The following is a 19,795-nucleotide window of genomic DNA, read 5'->3' on the forward strand; positions in this document are numbered from 1 at the left end:
GCTTTTGCAGATTCTCAGAGACTCTAAACAGAGGCAGGTCAGCCAGATCTGAACCCAGGAAAGCACTCTAACTCTACAACATCCTCTTCATCCCATTGTATTTTTCCCTACTCCTTCCCTCTTTTCCCATCTCTGTGACTTTTTAAAATAATATTTTAGATATATTATTAATCATCATTAACCACAATATATTAGTCAATATTAACCACATTATTTCGGCCACAATAACACCATATAGTCACTAATAGACACGAAATGTTATTGCTATACATTGCATAAATGGGATTGAGGAAATTGGATTTGTTGGCAAGACTAGGCAAATGATTTCCTCTTCCAGGTTTTTTTACATATTTTTGGGTACACTCATTTACAATTCTTTTTAATTTTTTCCAAACACTTTTCAGTATCCACAACAGGTACACCTCCAATCCTTGCTGCTATTGAATATTCCAACTTTTCCATGTCCTCTTCTCCCCACCTTCCTCATTTTTCTACTGTCAGCATGCTCTTCCCTTCTGGCATTTCCTGTGGTGCCAACAACCATATACATCTCCTGGAACTGGATTCCAGGAGGGGAAGAAGGGACCTTCCTCAGATCTGATTTCAAATGAAGCCACTGGGATGTGTGAAGAAGTGCTCCAGGCAACTGGGCTGAGCAGGGAAGTAGAACAGAACTCTCACTGTTGCTGAAGTTGTGAATATAATTCTGTTTACAAAACTTTTAAATAAAGTATCTTTTGAACTCTCAAAAAATAATTAACCAACTAATTAAAACAGGCTATGCATAAATAATAATGAGAGTATCCTGAGCTTTTGGACTATGACTAGTTTAATTCTGTGTTTCTGAGGTCCAATGTAAAAATAACACATGAAATATATGTCTTCAATCAGTACTCTTTTACCCTAAACATTTAGCAGTTAAGTTAAAAAGAAAAAAGTTTTTTTTTGAAATTTTGCAAGATAAGGAATTATAGCTCTAGGAATTTGCATGTACAAATATACACAAAACCTTACAGATGGTGGATAAATACATGAAAATTCATTAGCCTGATATAAAAATTGCATTTCATCTATTTCATCTGCTTATAATGCCCAATGATGAATTTTAAAATGGGTATTATTTTTATTCATTCACTCAACAGCTATTTATGGAGTGCCTACTATGTGACAAACCTATTCTCATAGAATAGAGAATAGACCATTGATTTGGGCAACGTGGAGGTCATTGGTAACCTTGATGAGAGCAGCATCAAGGGAAAGGTGAAGATGAGCCCTCGTCAGAGAAGTTTCAAGAAGAGGAGGGCAAAGGGATAAAAATTGGGACAGCTATAATAAAATAACAATAAAAAGGAAGGGGAGAAATAGGAGATAGCAAAGTCAGGGCAGTGAGTCTAGGAAACTTGAGATCATTTACAAAGGAAAACCAATATTGAGTTATAGTTGGAAGAAGCATGGAGTCAAGTAATTTTTTTAAGTTGAAGATATTACAGCTTATTTGTAGGTTAAAGGGAGTAGACCAGTAGAGAAAAAGGAATTGATGATGCAAGAGAGAAAGAGGGACATTTCAGAGCCAAGTCCCTAAAAAGGTGAGAGGGAGTAGAATTCTCGTATAAGTGGAGGTGTTGGCTTTAGGAGTAGAGGAAAGGCAGCCTTTGGAGATACATACAGGGGTCTGCTGAACAATTTGGTAATGGGAAGATGAGGTATTCTTTTAATCTACTACTCCTTTTCGGTGAAATGAAGTATGGAATAAGGTCAATATCTGGGTTGATATATGTATAGGATTGCAGGAGAATGGGTGAAACAGCAGAAATCTATTTTTTAAAAAGATTTTATTTATTTATTTTTAGAGAGGGAAGGGAGATAGATTGAGAGAGAGAAACATCAATGTGCAGTTGCTGGGGGTCATGGCCTGCAACCCAGATACGTACCCTGGCTGGGAATTGAACCTGCAACACTTTGGTTCGCAGCCCATGCTCAATCCACTGAGCTATGCCAGCCAGGGCTGCAGAAATCTATTGATAATTTGATAAAGGCATGGAGTGAGTTGGCTGGACAGTGCCATTTGTGGTAGTAAATTTAAAGTGAAAACTTCATGGTGTGTACTTTCTTAAAGTCATATTCAGCTGCTAAGATAGTAGTCCAAAGGAGGCATAAATCCACGGCTAACTGCAGTTTGCTTCCCAAGCCCCTGCCCCAATTATATATGCAATTATAAGGGTCTATATAGAGAAGAAATCCAAGGGTCCATACTTCAGAACCTGCCATGGAGGAAAACATTCAGGGTTACCTGACAGGGAAGCACTATAGAGTTAAGATCCTGCAGGGTCGAAAATGTCAGTGTGGGCGTTATTAGAGCTGGAGGGGAGGAAAGAAGTGAGTGGAAACAGGAGTTAGCAAGCAGTACAGCACTTGGTAAGGACAGGAGAGATCATGGGATGTGAAGGAATTGAGAGGTAAAAGCATTGAATGGACCATTTACTTGGATGTTGAAACAACTCAGAATGATGCAGGAGTTCTTTTGAAAAGAAAAACAGTGTCCTGGGAGCCAAATCTTTAATAAATGAGTGGAAGACATGGGGAGATTGGTGGCTAACAATAATAATAATGAGAGATGGCTGATGACAAAGACTTCTGGAAGGCAAGTCAAAGGAGCTGGGAGGTTGAAATGAAGACGGAAGAAAGAGCTTGGCAGCGTCACGAGGACTGTGTGGTACATGGTGAGCAGTAGAGAAGTCACCAAGAGAAATGGATGAAAACAATGTCCTTAGAAGAAAGCCAGGTGTCAGGTATAGCAAAGAGGGAACTTAGCAGATTATGAATCAATTTAGTGTGACATGATTGAGCTTTAAAAAATTAATAGTATATATAATATAATAGAAAATGTAAGACCATATCTGAAACTTTTGATGAACATTGTTTTGCGATTTTTTTTTGTTTTTGTAGGTGAGTGCATGTATGTATGTGTATAAGATACAGACAAAAAAGTCATCCTTTACTGTAAGTTGGAGTGGAAAAGGTTTAAAAGCCATGGCATTAGATGATTATAAAACCCTTTGGAAATAAGAATCTTTATGGTGATGGATGTCCTGCATGGCTTGGAAATTAGAAGAGAAGTGAGGCACAATGAAACTAATGTTATTGACCTGTAAGCAAAACTGAGTCTGAAGTACCAGGCTCTGATGGCCTGGCCAGGACCTGTTTTTCACCTAGACCCAAGTTCATGTGTGACATCTTCAGTAATCAATTGAGTAGCACCATCAAAAGGTGATATATAGGCTCCTGGCACCTAATCTCTTGTGCAGAATGGAGGGTGCCTCTTCAGCCCAGGCAGCTGTGTTGGGGGCATGAGGCACACCCAGACCTTAAAGGTTTTATGATCAGGTGCAGGAAGGCTGGTGTAGATTAGCTTAGTCCAAGAACTCTTTATGGAGAGGTGATTTCAAGAACTGCAAGTGAAATACTCTGTGGTCTTGGCAATACAGAATCCTCAAGGAATGCTTGGCTCAATTTCACTATAATTAATCAAAGAGATAAATATACAGGAATACCAGCAATGTAGATATGAGTTCATTCATTTTCCCAATTATTAAAGTCAAGATATACAAGAGTTCATGCTAATTTTTGATGAACTAGTTGGGTTTTTTAGTTCTGTTGATTAGGACAATTAATTCAATATCTACAAACATGAGATTTTTTTAAAGTGACACAACTGTTTGGCTTGACCTGAAACTCTTCTTTCAGCCACAATTATCTCAGCTCACATTCGGTCATGGTCACAAAGAGACACACCAGGACTTATAAATGATTCAGGGCAAATTCATTCCCAATAATTAAGTTAAAAAAAAGATTAACATCACCTTTGAACATGAAAGTCAGAACATTATGGAATTTCCTTCTCCTTTTTAAGAGAAGATAATAACCTGACTAGTGATCAGTTTACCCATAAAAATTCTGTAAGAGACAGAAAGTCTAATGACAAGACTAGCTTCTTTCTATTCAGTTGGACGCCTTTATCACCATAAATAATAACTCACATTTAGGTAGTCTTCTCTGTGCTCTGTATGAGGTGTTCACATGTATCATTTCTTTATGTTTTTATGACTACACTCAGTGATAAGCTTCACCAATGACTAAAGTAAGGCTCATAAAGGTTCTTTCATCATTCAGTCAGTCTATATGACTGTTCTGTGCCATGTGCCACGTGTACGTGTCACATGTCATATGCTAGATGCTGTTCTGTAGCTAACAGAAAGAAGTTGCTGCTGACTTTTTCCCAGCACTCTGCAGAGTGAGCACTTGCCATAACCTCCCCATGAGAACTTGCTGGCTCTGGTTCCAGTGTTCCTCCTCCTGTTACAGAATAGAAAAATCCATCCACCTGGCACTAGCAGAGCCAAACACTCAACACCAAGAACTGCAGTGGGGAAAGACTGTCTATTTTATTGATGAATGGAGCCATCCAGGAAAACAGGAAGATGATGCTCAAGAGCCCACATTCCCTGATGACCTGTATGTAGGTTTCAGTTTATACACAAAATCACAAGACAACCTGTGGGTTAGGGGCTCAGGATCTCACTGGGAGCTGATTGGTTGGAGGTGAGGTAAAGGCAATGAATCATTTCCTTAGGTCTTGAGAACAGCTCTGAGTTTTGTTCCTGTGTCCCTCTGTCCAAATTCATGGAAAAATCTATTTCCTTTGCCAGATTAGGGAAGTTCTCCTTCATTATCTTTCCAAATAAGTTTTCAATTTCTTGCTCTTCCTCTTCTCCTTCTGGCATCCCTGTGATTCAGATGTTGAAATGTTTAAAGTGGTCCCGGAGGTTCCTAAGCTGCTCCTCATTTTTCTGAATTCCTGTTTCTTCATTCTGTTGCAGTTAAATGTGTATTTTTTCCTTCTGCTCCAATCTGTTGATCTGAGTCCCATCCTTCCTTCCCTTTGCTGTTTATTCCTTGTATATTTTTCTTTATTTCACTTCACATAGCCTTCACTTTTTCTTTTATTTTGCAAATGATACTCAACCATTTCTGTGAGCATCCTGATTACCAGTGTTTTGAACTTTACATCTGATAGGTTGGCTATCTCTTTGTTGCTAGTTGTTTTTCTGGAGATTTGATCTGTTCTTTCATTAGGGACATATTTCTTTGTCTCAGTATTCCTGTTACGTTGTAAGGGGTGGAGCCTTAGGTATTCACCAGGGCAGAGCAACCTACATTGCTGCCATGTGATGCTGTATGTGGGGGTGGGGTCAGAGAGGGAATAATGCCTCTTGCTCAGCTCTTGGCTGGCTTTCAGTCACTTCTTCTGACACCCACAAGCTTTTGGGCCCTTCTGGTGCTGATTCCCAGGTGGATGGGTTTCTATATGTTCTAGGACCCTATGGGTCTCTCCAGCAAACTCTTCTGTGAGGCTGGGAGTTAGTACCACCACCACAACCCCACAGATTTTTTTACAGCCCGAGGTTTTGAAGCTTTCTTTTCCTGTACTGGCACCCTGAGTTTCGTGGTCTGTCTCACTCCCCATTTTTTCCTCTTGGTTTATCCACATGCAAGTGTGGGACCGTGGGTTCATCAGCCTCCACCTTGCTGCATGTTTTCTTCACCCCAGCTGCCTGTCTCTGCCCCTCCTACCCGTCTGAATGTATATTTATTCTTTAACTCCTTGGTTGTTGGACTTCTATACAGTTCAATTTTCTGGCAGTTGTGGTTATTTTTTGTTTTTAAATTTGTTGTTGCCCTTCTTCTGGTTGTGCAAGGAGGCAGGCCAGAAGTTCTAAACATTTTTTTTTAATATTATCTTTAGCCTACCTATGCCTCCATCTTGGCCAGAAGTTCTAAACATTTTTTTAAATATTATGTTTAACCACGTGATAGTCAGGTACTGGCTACTGTTTTCTGCTGCCTCTGGAGTTGCTGATTATTGAGGGGTAAGCTAGGTCTCTGAGGGGATGAAAAAGAGAGAAAGAAAGAGAAAAAATTTCTAGAGCTAGAGCTTTAAATTTAATCAAAGTCACAAGGACCCTAGGTTTCACTATCTCCTCATCTTTCTTGGGAAAACAAAAAATCCTATGATTTTCCTTTGGCTTGCATGGTGTCTTTTTCCCACTATGAAGATGTAAGAGAAAAAATGACTTTTTCTTTCCCACAAACCTCCAAAATGAGCATACACATTAAAATTCTCATTTTGCCAAATTTAGAAATCAGTTTTCTGTGTCAAGAAAATAGGTAAAATTGGGACTTGAATGCTTTTTTGCTTTGGGATTACTATTTTAATCAATTAAATTTTTACTGAATTTGACTATATTGTGATATTTCTTTGCATTAGAGCACTTTAATTCCTCTGTTTCTCTGTGGCCTCCACCCAAGACACTTCCAAGCCATCAGTGTTGCATTTCTAATGGGAAAATGTGCACATAGAGGTCTAAGTCCACACAGAGGCCACGGCAGAGATGCAGGGGTACTAGAGTCAGAGAAAGACAGAGGACTCCAACCTGTGGTCAGACTTTGCTGTAATGCCCAAAAGCAAAAATATTTCAAGTGATGGCATTACATAGTGGCTGTTGAACAAGTTTTTGGGAGCCCAAATGTCCTCCAAGCTGGAGGACAGTGACTTGCAGTTTTGCATCCATGCTGGGCAGGGACCAGAAAAGGTTGTTAGACACATGCTGATTTGGTTCCATTTTAGCCACTTTCTTCATTTGTGCCTAATTAGTACAAAGTTCCCCAAAGGAGCTAAGGTTCACTGTGGCTTTTCATTCACAGCAAAGGGAGTAGGAGGCGAGAAGCTGGCGAAGGGAAGCCTGACAGCGAATTGTTCCAACTATATCTCTGTTCACTGTGTCAAATACATTCTTGAGGCAGGTGCTTGAATTCACAGGCTCTTTAGAGAGAATTTAGCAGCCCCAGGAATATATTGGTTAAGAAGAAGAAAGGAGGGGTGGTGGGGGGAGCTCACAGCATCAGCTGCTACAAGGGAAAAAGCTGATCGTAGAAACTTCTCTGCCAGAGAGAGAGAGGTGCAGCTGTCAAAGCAATAAGGTAAATGAGTCTCATACTAAAATGGATTTTGTAGGGGAACTGTGTTCTCTGATAAATAGGGGAGATTGAACTCCAGCACCATCCCGCTATTCCTTGGTAATGCCCCATTTGGGCGCTGACTGGGTGGTCTTAAGCCCACTGCCACCCTGGCTTCACCGGCCACACCAATCAAGGCCCCGCAGCTGAGACCCTGGGTGACCTGCCTCAGGAGCCTTTTACAAACTCTGATTCACTCATTTGTGTGGGATGCTTTTTTTGCTACTTTATTTATGGGATTACATAAATGAGCCATTAAAAATGTAAATCTTCAGAACAGTGGAATAATACAGATTTAAACAATAACCCCGGGCGGTACAGTACAGAAACGGGCTATCGCCCCATCGTGACTATGGCAACAATAGGGGGTTAAGGGAAGGACAGAAGGGAGAGAAATAAAGCATCCCGCACTGTGGTAGTCATTGGCACCAGAGAAAGATTAGGGTGTTTTTTTATAAAGGAGTATTAGAACAATAATGAAGATGAGTCATTATAACCAACAAAGGAGCTGGGGCATCTCTCACACAGTGCAAGCCTGGGGACAATCAGGCCACCACAGATTGGAGAAGTTGATCCCACCTCATGGCAAAGTATTTAACCCTTTTGTGGCTTTTTGCAGGAGCAAAGAACCAAAATAAAAGAAAGGGGGAAGTGTTGAGGACAGAATCACTGTCATTTCCTTATCTAGTTGTGATGATTTTAGGGTTATTTTGTTTTTAACTCTGTCTCTTCTTGTGAATGGGGTCCTCCCATCCACAAGACAGGCCAGAAAAGATGCTGCTGTCTTTTTGTACTGAGCAAGCAGGACATCCTAAAGGGGAACAGTGGGCCCTTACGACACACATGGTAGCCAGTCACCTGGTTACTTGGGAGCAAAGCACAGAAGGAGGCACCACTGAGCCTAGCCTAGGAGATGCCAGGAGAGGAGATTTACCCAAGGTCCTCTCTCTGTGCCCATGACACTGAGAGAGGAAGCACACGGTGCACCACAAGCAAACTAACAGAAAAGACCCAGCAGGGTGAGGAATAGGGGTACAGGCAGTTGTAGAAATCTACATAAATAGTGAGCATACATGCACCCATGTTCACAGCAGCACTCTTCACAGTCACCAAAAGTAAAAGTAGCTCAGTGTCTTTTGAGAGATGCACGGATAAATGGAATGTGGTCTACCCAAACAATGGAATATTATTCAGCCTTAAAAAGGAAGGACATTCTGATACATGCTACAACATGGACGAACCTTGAAGACATTATGCTAAGTGAAATAAACTAGTCACAAACGGGCAAGTACTGTATGATTCTACTTATATGAGGTTTGTAGAGTGGTCAAATTCACAGATACAGAAGTTAGAATTTAAGAAGTTGAGGAGCTTTTCTCAAAAGCTATAATAAGCTTGTGTGATTAAGTGGAGTGGACCCCTTAGGATTTCATACTTGTGCTTAGCAGAGGAAGCCTTCGTAAATGTGAGACCTAACACAGACCCTGACAGATGAGATCATGGAAGTTGAGATGCTCTGAATTATCAGACACTGGGGATCTCCCCACTCAGCTTTTCCTTAGCATTGGCTACCCAGAACTGTAGTGAGCCCGAGGCCCCTCTGCAAAGTTGAACATCATTGCCCTCTGCTAAGGTCCTCATTCTCACCTTTGCCATGACCACACTGCAGCTCTGACACCTAAAGGGTCAGCATACTGGTGAGAGCTCCATGGTGGATACACCTGCATGGTGGGGAGACATGGGTATTCCTGAGAGAACAGGTGCCCCAGAAAGAATAGACTTGCTTCTGAGCCCAGGTGAGACTCTCCCACCCTTCATGCCCAGACACCTCAGTCAGCAGATAGAAACAGTTAACCTTTCCCACCATTTCCTGTTACAATGACCTCATTAGTACCCACAGCCTGCAGAATCCAGGTAAGATAGGTTCAGTTAAGTATAGCTGCCTCAGGTCAACAAGATCAAACAGGTCAAGGTTTGAGCCTGGTGTCCTGTGCAGCCGTTCTCTGAGAGCTGCTTATCTTGTTGCCTCTTTGGCTTCTTCCCTACCCTCCCAAATTTACCCTCCACATCCACCTTCCTCAGTGGCTCCTTCCCTCACCACTTTCCTGGAAACCTCCAGCTGCTATCCCAAAGAAGTGGCTTTAAGCTTTTGTAAGGTGTAATCATTTGCTTCCCAAAGCAATCCAGGTCAGAGAGAAAATGCCCAATTCATGGCTATTTGAGGAGGCCATGGGGAGGGAAAGTACAGACTGGATGGCCCTTTGCATCCCAACTCACTGAGGGCTTCTGATCACAGAATCTGTAAAACTCCAAATCCAATAAGAAGAGTTTATTATAACCCTCCAGATGAGAGATTGTTAACCTTTGCTACATGTTGGAATCATTTAGAGGACATTAAAAAATATTTAGTCCTGGATATGGCCTCCAAAGATCCTGATTTGACTGGCCTAGGGTGCAACCTGTGTGTCCAGAGTTGGCTTAAGCTCTCTCCTAGGTGATATTAATGTGCTTCTGGGGCTGACAATGCTGGTCTAGAGATACTGCAGATGGGTAAGAATTGTCAGAATCTATACAATGCTTTTATCTTAGATGTCACTGGACTATCACAATTTAGGGCAGCTGGGAACAGAATTGCAGAGGGATATGCAAAGTATGCAGAATGGGAAAACCCATTTACTTTCTGAGTCAGCTAGGAAATGAGGATGGATGTTGCCTTTATAGCAGGCACTGTGGGTGGACCAAGCAAGACCTGGGTGAGCAACTGTTATGTCTGGAGATAATATCAATGGGGATAAGAAGCAGCCGCATAGCTGCTGGAAGGATCCCAGAGAGTCTGAAACATCAGTGTTTCTGGATGGATTCACTGTCTTATTGGTACTTTGCTCAGTCCTGGAGATATAGCAGAAAACAGAAACCTTACCTCATGGAGCTTAAATTCTAGCAAGGGACACAGATGATACAAGCAATGATCCAAATTATTACTTAAATTGCAATTTCTGTAAGTGCTCTGCAGGGTGTTGTAAAGGTATGACACAGGGTTGTGTCTGCACCTCTCTGAGTCCCCTGTCCAGCCCTCCATCCCATGACCTGGACTCATCCTAAGCACAGAGTAAGATGTATTACATGACACTATAGTCATATGTCAAGTTGTCAGCTGACATGAATTTACAGATTGAGAATTAGGCTCACATAAGTTGATTTCTTTGTTTTGGGAGGGAAATTCTTTATCCTTTATTTTTTATTGAGGTATAATTGAAATATTTTAGTTTCAGGTGTACAACATAATGATTCGATATTTGTGTATATTAAAAAATGATTATCACATTAAGTCTAGTTAAACATTCATTACCTCATTTTGTGTTTTTTTCCACCACTCCCACCCACCCCAGCCATCCCCACCTCCTGCCCTCGATCCTACCCCCCTTTGGCTTTGTCTATGGGTCCTTCATACATGTTCTTTGATGACCTTTCTCCCTTTCCCCCCATTATCTTATCATTTCTCCAATTCACAAATTGGGAAAGCTTTTGGTAATATGATGTTAAAAGTGTAAGGAACTGATGCCTTCTCTTCTGACTGGTGTGTCTCAGTGGGTTGGGCATTGTTCTGCAAACCTAAAGGTTGCTGGTTCAATTCCCAGTCAGGGCACATGCCTGGGTTGCAGGCTAGGTCGCTGGTAAGGAGCATGTGAAAGTCAGCCAATCAGTGTTTCTCTCATACCTCAATGTTTCTCTCCCTCTCTTTCTCCCTCCCTTCCCCTCTCTCAGAGCCCTGCAGAGTAACACTGATCTAGCTGGGCTAACTATGTGAATTTGAACTAACAAAAGCAATTACAAAACAACACACCAACAAATTGGGAATAATACTGCTTATCCTAAGTACTTGAAAAGTAAAGAGGCTTTGTTTGAGAATGAGGGGTGTGTGTGTGTGTTGGGGTGGGGAGCAGGGAGGACAGGACATGAGAAGTGCAGACAGAGAGAGAATTAACTGGAGAGGGAAGGCTGGAGTTGGTTTCCCAAGCTCCCCACTGCTCTTGCTGTTTTTCACCTTGGGCCTGGGCCTGGGCCTGGGCTGCACACCTACCCATGTTCTGTCTCACCACTGTCCTGGAGGCTTCCCCGGACCCACAGAAATGCAGTCTTGCCTAAGGCTTGGCCATAAAGCCCCATCCAGGAGATGTCTCTGTGTTCACAGGTGATCTTGTGTTACATGGCTCAGAGGGAACCCAGGGAACATGACACATTTTCAAATTGCAGGTAGCAAAAGATTGGCCTACTTTAGGAGTGATCATAGTTAATCTTCAAGCTTTTAAGTGAGGGCAGGAAAGCCAGGTTTAAGAAAATCCAAAGACAGTTTCCTCTTAGTTTCAGAATGTATATTTTTACCTTGTTAGACTTAAAATGTTAGATTGGGAGTCTTTTTGAGGGCAGAGACTGTGATTAATTTTTTATTCTATTAATAAAGTAACCTGTTTATAATAATATGAATGCAATAAATATTTGCTGTGTTATAAAATATATGATTTATTTTGAAAATTTGTGGAGAGGGGAAACTAAGGAATACTTCAACTATCCTGACTTTTTTCCCCCAACATACAGAATCTTTTTAATAACAAGGTAGGATCTGGGGTTAGTTTGTGAAGCCTTGGCTGGCCCATGGGCCTCTTGTGCTCTGGAACTTCTGGCCCTTGGGGCTGTACATAGGGTTTGGTGTGACCCTGAAGGGTTTCCAGGGCCTGGCAGAAATGCCTGTGCATCTCCTGGCCCTTTTGGGGATCAGAAAGAAAAGCAAAGCCACAGGTCTTGGGGGAGTCCAGGGCCTGCTGGTCGAAGGTGAGGATCTTGCCGTGGCCTTGAGGATGTGGCTTCAGGCAGGGCTGCTCACAGAAAGTACACACACCTTCAGTTTGGACAACTTCTGCCTATGCATGTCACTGGTTATAGTCCCTACAAACAACAGCAAATTTGCCCTCTCAACCAGGAAGCTTCATCCTGTGGATCAATCCATCCAGAAAAGGGACAGAGGTGGCCAGTTGGTGAGTTTCATGGACAACCTCTTCCACACCACTTAGATGAAGGAGGAATTGGTTTGTCTGGCCAGAAACCTGTATAGCTTGACCAACAACCTTAGGTACATGTCCATGCTCTTGGGATCCTTGTGCCAAACCTTTCAGTCTTTGTTCAGCACATGTGACAACAGACTCCCGTGAGGGCAGAAAGAGCCTGAATGGTTTATCTACAGGCAGCCTCCCATCCTCTCATACCTTCCTGCTTTTGTACATTTGGGTTAATCCTCCTACAATTCTTTATCATTCCTAGTCTCTCTTCCTCCCCAACAATCCAAATTCCAAAGCATAGTCATCCTCTGGTTTTAACTGAGCGTTGTCCTCCCTTCTTCATAGCCAGGCATTTTCCTTATACCTTGAATGCACTCCACTCATCGGTGCCACGCTGCTGTGAAATGTGGTCTTGTTTAGCTGTCTACTGCCTATCTGTTCAGTGAATCTCAGGGCTACTTTTATCTTCTAGCCTCAGTGCCTAGCACTGTGCTTACTATATGCTAATATATATAATATATACAGAGAGGAATGCTTAAGTCTATAAAGTTTCAGCACAAATGAATGAGTGGATAAAGAAATGTCTATTCATTAATGTATGCACAGTTACAAATTAATTTAAGAATCCCATTGGTTCTTAAGTAAATAAGTTATTGGAGAGTTTACATTTTACAAGTGTTGTCCATCTCATGTTAGTGTCAAGTGAATTTTGAATAAGTGAATGAACAGAAGTACTAGAACAATAAAAATCACTAGCACATTGTAGTATTTACTGTGTGCCAGACTCATCACTTAAGCACTTAAGATATGGAATGTTTTCTATTTCAGACTTTACACATGACTGTAATCTGGATACACTGTATGCTTGCTTACACCCTCACACATCTGCTGATGAGTGGAAACTTGTTTGTGTATTGTTGCTTAAATATATTAATATACCTAATCAATTTTTACTAAAGTCAAAACCACCATGTAAGTTTAGGTTTTACAGCCTAAATTTATACCTTGCCTGATATAATATCTTTTTCTGTAAAATAGATAACTGCAAAAGAGTTGGAAAATGTGCTGTTGGTCTCAAAGAAAGATAGTTTCCTTTGAAATTCACCCTATTCTGCTTTTCATTTTTTAAATTTAAATAATTTTTATTTTTCAATTATAGTTGACATACAGTATTATATCAGTTTCAAGTGTACATGGCAGTGATTAGACACTATATAACTTACCAAGTGATCACTCCAATAAATCTGATACCCATTTGACACCATACAAGGTTATTACAATATTATTGACTATATTCCCTATGCTATACTTTACAAACCCATGACTATTCTGTAACTACCAATTTGTACTTCTTTATCTCTTCACCTTTTTCACCTGTCCCCCCATCACCTCCCATCTGAAAACCATCAAAATGTTCTCTGTATCTATTAGTCTGTTTCTGTTCTGCGTGTTCACTTATTTTGCCCTTTTAGATTCATATGTATTTCTTGTCACTTTATTGTTCCTATTTTTATCTTTCTTTTCTTCTTCTTTTTATTTTTTTAAAGACTTTATTTTTAGAGAGAGGGGAAATAAAGGAGAAAGAGAGGGAGAGAGCTATCAATGTGTGCTTGCCTTTCATGTGCCCCCTACTGGGGACCTGGCCTGCAACCCAAGGATGTGCCCTGACTGGGAATTGAACCAGCGACTCTTTGGTTCACAGGCTGGCACTCAATCTATTAAGCCACACCAGCCAGGGCTCTTCTTTTTAAAGAAAACCTTTTAACATTTCATATAATACTAGTTTGGTAGTGATGAATTCCTTTATCTTTTTCTTGTCAGGGATCCTCCTTATATGTCCTTCTAGTCTGAATGATGGCTTTGCTGGGTAGAGTAATTTTGGTTATAGATCCTGTCACTTTATCACTTTGAATATTTTTTGCCAATCCCTTCTGGCCTGCAAAGTTTCTGCTGAGAAATCATCTGACAGTCTTACAAAAGCTCCCTTATAGGTAACTGCTTTTCTTTTGCTGCTTTAAAGATTCTCTTTGTTTTAACTTTTGACATTTTGATTATGAAATGTCTTTGTGTGGGCCTCTTGGGATTCATCTTATTTGAAACTCTCTGCATTTCCTAGACTTGTATGTCTGCTTCCTTCACCAAGTTAGGTGCTTGATGCTTCCTTCACTATTTTTTCAAATAGGTTTTCAACTTCTTGCTTTCCCTCTTCTCCTTCTGGCACCCTATTGATGTGAATATTGATATGCTTGACGTTGTCCCAGAGGCTCCTTACATTATTCTCATTTTTTTCGATTCTCTTTTCTTTTTGCTATATGATTGGGTGTTTTTTGCTTCCTTATATTACAAATTGCTGATCTGAATTCTTTGCTTCATCTACTGTACTGTTGATTTCCTGTAAATTATTCTTCATTTTAGTTAGTCTACCCTTCATTTCTAACTGGTTCTTTTTTATGGTTTCCACATTTTTTGAACGCTGTTGAAGTTCTTACTAAGTTCATTGCTCATCCTTATAACCAGTGTTTTGAACTCTGTATCTAGTAGATCGTTTGTCTCCATTTTGTTTCGTTCTTCTTCTGGAGTTTTTATGTTCTTTCACTTGGGACATCTTTCTTGCCTCCTTATTTTGGCAGCCTCCCTGTGTTTGTTTCTATGTGTTAGGTACAGCTGGTGCATCTCCTAGGCTTAGTAGAGAGGCCTACTGCAGTAGGTATTCTGGAGGGTCCAGTGGCACAGCCTCCCCTATCACCCAAGCTGGGCACTCCAGGTGCAACCCTCCTCCCCTGTGTGGGTTGTGTATACCTTCCTGTTGTAGCTGAGCCTTGATTACTGTTGACATGTCAATGACAGAAATTTAATCCCAGCCCTATCAGCTGCAAGAACTGGCTGTGACCACAAACCATGTACCATCATGAAGGATCAACTGTGCAGTAGCCCATCCCACAGAGCTGGACTTACTTCATCAGGACTCTGGTGCCCATTGAGTCTGTCCCTCGATTGTGTCACTTGTGAAGGTGGTTGGGTGGTGCTCCAATGTGGTCTGAAGCTCTCCACTGGGTGCACTTGGCTCTGGGACTTCCCAGGAGGTGCAGTCCAAGGTTAGCCTCTGCCTGTGTTCTTCCCGGGACCACCCAGCAAAAGCTATAAAATGATTTGCAGATGGCTGCTATTTGTGCTGGGCTTAGAGGTGCCCAGGTATGGCTAAGCTGTGAACCAAGGTCAGCTGCTGCTAATGCCAGGGTTTGGGCCACTTAGGGAGAGTTATGGGGCTTGCTACTGTTAGATACTTCTTGTCTGAGAGATTTTAGGAAGGTCTAAAGTATGAACCAAGACAGGCCATTCATATGGAAAAGCCACTGGAAACAGCTTGGGTGGGCCTGCAGATTTAGTGAGGAGGGGGTCTCAGGAAATCACCTGGGTAGAGCAAACACTGTTAGCCAGGTTGATGGAGACTTAGACATGACTCTTGCCTGTCCACTCTTTATGGGAGGCTCCTCAGAAAAGGAACAATGGCTTCTGCAGCATTTTGTCTGGCAGAAAGCTGCACTGCACACACGCACCACCACCAAGCTCTCACCCTGATGCCAGACAATTCCATTTTTTCCAGTGTGTCCCTGATGTTTTTCAAACTGCCCCAGTGCTGGAACTCAGAGGGAGTGAGTCAGAGTAAATCGTTGTGTGGGATCTATAAGAGGAACTGCCTAGGACTCCAGAAGCCTTTCATCTCACTCAGCCACAATCCATGCTGGGTTTTATGGTCAGAAGTTATGGAGAGTTCCCTTTCTGACACTGGAACCCTGGGCTGGGGAGCCTGGTGTGGGGCTGGAACCCCTCACTCCTCTGGTGGAACATCCACAGCCAATATACCACTCTCAGTTTTCAATCTGCCACACATGTATTGGGACTAGCCTTTTCTGAGTCTCAGCCCCTACTACCAGTCTCAGTGTGGCTTCTTTAAATCTCTAGTTCTAGGGCTTCCATTCAGCTGATTTCAGGTGGTTTCAAATGATGGTTTTCCTGTGGTTCAGTTGTAATTTTGATATGGTATTGGAGGATGTAAATACCACATTTACCTATGCCACCATCTTAACTAGAAATCATCATTCTCATTTTCTACCAATTGGGGTAAAAGAAGGAAAATGGAATAACTTGTCCAAACTTCATGACTAGAGACAGATATTTTGTCTAAATGTTTTTTACATGTTGAGAGAAATTGAAACTTCTAGATTATAAAAATTACCCTTTCGGACTCTTTTTATTTTTCAATTAGAGGGGCATTTTAAGTGACATTGAATTAACAGGGTCAAATTCTTGTTGTTAGCTGAATGATTTACAAATTGGCAATTAGGCTCAAACAGGTGGATTTTTTTATTGCTTCTCCAGTCTCAAGTTGAGATAGAAAACTTTTGGTGACATGATATGGAAAAGTGGTATCTTCTGCCAGAGTTTAGTGAACCGGAGAAGGATGAGTATGATGGTGAGGACAATGGTGATGATGGTGATGGTGATAGTGATGATGGTGATGATAATGATGACAAAGAAGAAGAAAGAGGTGGAGGAGAAAGAGAAGAGCTACCAATCTAGCTGTTGTTCACACACCACCAGCATTTACTGGTTAACATTGTGATAACACTGATCATTTTTCTTAACACTAACAACATTGTGAAACTGCAGAGTAGTCTGGAAGCATTGCCATTTGGTCTTTTGAGCTGAATCAGGCATTTTCACCTGCATAATGCCTTGCAGTTTTGTTCGTTTTTCTGGGCCCTGAGCACTTGGCAAGCAGCACAACAACTCAGAGCTGTAGTTTTTCAATGACTTCAGACAGAAGGCTCTGCCCAAGACTCTCTGCCCCTTCCCCACTGAGAAACTTGGATTCATGTTTTTAGTTGTTTATCCAAAATGAATAAACAAAACCTGGTGACAACATTGCCTCTTCTTTCATTTTGTTTGCTATTTTGAGGCAATCAACATTTTTAAAGTTACCATCAATTCATCTTCTATATTTTGCCTTCTTAAAAAAAAACAACTAAAGCCCACTAACTAGTTTAAAAGAGATGATACGAACAAAGCAGGCTTTTTCCTCCTCATGAACTGTGTATATAATTACTTGAATCATGTTGAATTTCACCCATATGCTGGGGAAGGGTAAAAAAAACAGCAAAAATAACTACTGTGAATTCAAACTGCAAATGAATGGAACCGGCCTCATTCATAAATGTCATACGAAGCTTTGGTTAAAAAGGCAAGTCTGTCATTCCAGGGACAGCAGCTGTTGTTATGTTGAACAAAATGGATACAAATGGGTATTATTTTAAAGTGAAATGCTTAATCTCAGGCCTAACAAGCACACTGTCCTCTGTGGAACCCTGTGTCACACGAGCCACGATCTCCAGTAGAGGGCTTGATTGCACAGGAAATCAAGCTCACAGGCTGCGGCCGGGGGGACCAGCAAACACACTGGCAATGTTTGAGTTACTATGGCAATCACAAAATAGGAAGGCCTTTTCTTCTTTTCCCCATCTCTGCATGCAGCCACAGCCTGCTCCTGAATAGGCCACATCTGCAAAAAGTTTTAACACGGTACTCAGATAAAGAAAAGGATCCCAAAAATGGGCACTGACCCGTCTCAAAAAATGTTGCAAATTTTACATACAAGAATTGGGGAGCTGGGCCACTTTGCACAGGTTATGTCATAATGCAAACACAAAGGGATAAAAGCGCATGAAGGCTTTGGCTGTCAGATATTGAGAGGAGGGAACAGCAGAAGTAAATGACAGCTTAAATGCAGATGTAAGGAGAAAAGTCAAAGATGGGTGACAGAAAGTTACTGGTCAATGAATAAGGGAGAAATTTCAAACACACACAAAAAAAACAGACAAAAGGGTAAAATACAATAAAATCCATCTATAGAGATTTACTGAGAAAACCCCCCAAAGCATATTTAGCAAATCTTAGAACTATGAGACCCTGTGAAACCAACACATGGCTCTTTAGACGGGGTCTTTGTAGACTTTTCGCATCCTACCACTGTTTCCATGCAACTTACCAACAGGCTGAGGATGTTTTCAGACAATGGTGGAGGCCCTTGGGAACTGATATTTAGATATAACTTCAAAAAATGTATATTTCCTGATTTAAAAAATACACACACACACAGGGAGGGAGACAGGTATAGATAAATGATCCTTGGTAACAACCCTTCCTTGGAATCAGGGGGTGCTGGCTCACACTAATTCCTAAGGCATTGGTTTAGATAAAGAAGGCTTTCTCCCTACCCCTTACTTCCCTACACATGTTTTTAAAATTTGATATTTAGTCAGATTTTATTTGAGTCTCCTCATCTCTCCCAGGTTTAAAAGTGATCGGCAATTTTCTGGAATGGGTCTACCTGCCCATACCCTTGGCATGAAGGCGACCATCATTAGGCTTTAGAAGAATGTGGTTCATTCCCCCGCATGGCAAGTTTAATCTACCACCCCTCTACTGAGCCAAAGGGTGAGCAAAGATGCATTCCCTCTTGAAAACTCCAAGTGTCAAAAAGAAGCAAAAATAGTGAAATTACTCATTACTTCTTTTAACTTAAAGAGCTATTCATGGCATGAAAGCAGTTGGAATAGACTTGGGTGGGTAGTGAACTAAGAAGTCACCATTTGCAAGAGTTGAAACTCAGAGAGAAGAATGCTTTTAAATAGCATGAACTCACCACAAAAAGTCCACAGGGCTGAAAGGCATCCAGAATCCAGTAAAACTGACACTACATTTCACATTCATTGACTCTTGTTCCTTTGGGGGAGTTTTCATATGAAGAGAAAGAGACAATGGAAGACAATAGTGCTACCTTATCAAAGTTCATTCATGCAGCTATTTCAAATACTTTAAACTGCTTGTCAATAGGTCTTGCAAGTCTCTAAGATTCTAAACGTTCTGTCACATTTGTGTACTAACCACTTAAAGTTCTGCTAAAGCTTTGTGACCTGGACTGCCTCCCCTTTCTGTGGGTCAAAATGCAAGGCGAAGCCATTGTGTTAAACGGCCTTCATTAAATTCATTGATTTGACCTGTATTTTAAAGACCAAAAGTCAAATGGAATGGGAAGTTAAAGTTCCCATACAAAGTCCTCTCCTGGGCAGATCTGGCTCCCTCGAACTATCCAGTATGCAGGCAGAGGGGTTTTAGGACTGTTTGAAGTCTGTCTTGCAGCTAGGCAAGCTTTTGGGGAAAAAGTTGGGGTTTGTTTTTAATGTTATGCAAAGATGAAACAAATGCTAAGGCTGAAGGAAGTGGTTGTCTTGAACTTGATTTTCTTCCTGAAGAGGTAACTTTGTCCCCTTCTACAAGCAGCCTCACAAGGCTGCAGCTGAGGCTGCCTCGCCATTCCACCAGGGGTGCCTGCTTCTGCTCAGAGCTCTCTGAGGGTGAATTGTCACCCTTAGGCATTTTTTGACTTGAATTTCCTTTTGGGACATATTGAGAAATGTTGGCATTTCTTAAAGCCCTATCTTTTGGGGGCTGAGGGTTTTATGGCAAAAAATGGCCACAAACAGTACTCATTTTTGTGTGCGGAGGCAAGGGAAGAAGAGGAATTGTCTAATAAAAAGCCAGAAAAGTGCCCTTCAGCTATTAGTCCACTACCCTGCTATTTCTTTCTTTCTCTTTTTCATTTTGAG

At 41.4% G+C, this 19,795-nt stretch overlaps 1 pseudogene; it reads right to left on the reverse strand.

Annotated features, from left to right (window-relative positions):
- Window positions 1–11,701: 11,701 nt before the first annotated feature.
- On the reverse strand, window positions 11,702–18,899 carry LOC123822680 (annotated as a pseudogene).
- Between the last annotated feature and the right edge of the window lie 896 nt (window positions 18,900–19,795).

Source organism: Phyllostomus hastatus, unplaced genomic scaffold (genome assembly GCF_019186645.2).
Source record: "Phyllostomus hastatus isolate PE091 unplaced genomic scaffold, TTU_PhHast_1.1 phas_contig_41, whole genome shotgun sequence".
NCBI classification, from domain to species: domain Eukaryota; kingdom Metazoa; phylum Chordata; class Mammalia; order Chiroptera; family Phyllostomidae; genus Phyllostomus; species Phyllostomus hastatus.